This window comes from Pelodiscus sinensis, chromosome 2 (genome assembly GCF_052426305.1).
Source record: "Pelodiscus sinensis isolate ZL-2025 chromosome 2, ASM5242630v1, whole genome shotgun sequence".
NCBI classification, from domain to species: Eukaryota; Metazoa; Chordata; order Testudines; family Trionychidae; genus Pelodiscus; species Pelodiscus sinensis.
In genome coordinates, this window is record NC_143053.1 from 25479456 (window position 1) to 25481839 (window position 2384).

A 2384-nucleotide genomic window follows, 5' to 3' on the forward strand; every position below is an offset into this window, starting at 1 on the left:
GAAGAAACTGTGCCACCAGTGAGAGGCTGAGATGAAAGAGGCCTTTTAAATAGGGCTGTTTATTAATCACAGTTGACTTGTGATTAATTAAAAAATTGATCATAATGTAAAATATTAAGTGTGATTAATCACAGTTTAAACATACAGCTAAACAATAAAATAACAATTGAAATGTATTAAATATTTTGGATTTTTTTTACATTTTCAAATATATTGACTTCAGTTATAACATAGAATACAAAGTGCACTTTATAATATTATTTTTATATAAATATTTGCTCTGTGAAAATGATAAACAGTTTTTCACTTCACCACATGCAAGTATTGTAGTGCTATCCAAGTACTGTAGTGAAACCTTTTTATCATGAAAGTGCAACTTATAAATGTAGATTTTTTTTGTTACATAATTACATTAAAAAACAAAACAATGCAAAACTTTAGAACCTCCAAGTTCACTCAGTCCTACTTCTTGTTCATCCAATTGCTAAGATAAACAACTTTTATCTAGTGTTGCTCTCTTCCTATTTACAATGTCATCTGAAAGTGAGAACTAGTGGTTGTATGGGATTTTTCTAGCTGGCATTACAATTTGTCCAATATGCTAAATATGTGTATGACCCTTCATACTTCTACAACCATTCCAGAGGACAAGGTTCCATGTGGATGACCTTGCTTTAAAAAGTGTTAATTACATTTGTGACTGAACTCCTTGGGAGGGAATTGTATGTCTCTTGCTCTGTTTCCCCACATTCTGCCATATCTTTCATTTTATATCAATATCCACTAATGACTGAGCACATGTTCATTTTAAGAACATTTTCACTGCAGATATGATAAAACTCAAAGCAGGTACCAATGTTAGATTACAAAAAATAGCTACAGAACTCCACCCAAAGTTAAACATCTGAAATGCCTTCCAATATCTGTGAGGGATAAGATGTGAAGCTTGTTTTCAGAAGTCTTACTAGAGCAACATTCTGATGTGAAAACTATAGAACCTGAATCTGTAATTTGCATGCATCAGTCCACACTGCTTTGGATCATTATCAAGAACTCATCATCAGCATGGACGCATGCCCTCTGAAATGGCAGTTGAAGCATGAAGGGACAAATGATTTTTTAGCGAATCTGGCATATAAACATCTTGCAAATACCCATTACAATAGTGCCGTGCGAATGCCTGTTCTCACTGCAGGTGAACAAGAAGTGGGCAGGATTATCTCCTGCAAATTGTCAGAGCAATTGGCTGAACAATAAAATAGACTGACTGAACATGGAGGCTGTAAAGTTTTACGTTGCTTTATTTTTGAATGCAGTTATTTTTTATTTGTAGTTCTACATTTGTTAGTGCAACTTTCATGGCAGAGATTTCCCTAAAGTACTTGTATTAGGCTATTTGAAAAATACTATTTCATTTGTTTTTTACAGTGCAGATATTTCTAATAAAGTATATTAAAGTATAACTTTTGTATTCCTTGTTGTAATGTTGAAATCAATATATTTGACAATGCAGAAAGCATCCAAGAATAAATGATATTCTATTAACAGTGTAATTAATAGTGTGATTAATTGTGATTAATTTCAATTACATGATTAAACACTATTAATCACTATTAATGTTGAATAGCTGGACAGCCCTATTTTTAAAATATTGTACACTTATAAAGTAGCCCCCAAAGGGGGTGCCATTATATGATTCAGTCATTGGTCATGTACTGTGAAGTTCAGTGGAGAATGGAAACTGAGGAAAAGTGCTGCAGAGCTACCCAAGACCAGTAGGGCATCTTGCATATCCACAGCAGAGTTACATAGTGAAACTATATTCTATACACTCTAACATAATTTTACATTGAGGTTCAATGTCTTTCCAAAAGACATGAAGAAACTCAGTCAAGAGTCATGGATTGGCTGTAAAAATCACTGTATGAAATAATATGGCCTGTGTTACACAGGAGCTCAGAATACGTGAATCTAATAGTCCCCTTTGGCATTAATCTGTGAAAAAATTAATGTTCTTTTTATTTGTATAAATGTCCAATCTTTCATGACCTCATTGATATCTTGTGGCAATAAATTTCCACGGGTCAGTTATGCATAGTGCCTTCAACCCTGCCCCTTAATGGGTTATTTACTGAAGATTGAGCCTTTCTAGTCCAGCACCCTCAGGACCTAACCAGTGCCAAACCACGCTACCAATGCTTCCACTGATGTTAGAAGACATTTAGAGATAAATTAGAGCTAAATAATAGCACAGAACATTGAGAGGCAGGATTGTTGTTGATATACAAACTTTATTGGACCGCAAGAAACTTGGCCACACCCAAAATAAGTGGACATCTGACTAACTAAAACCATGCCGAACTGTGGATGTTGCTGGACCGCAG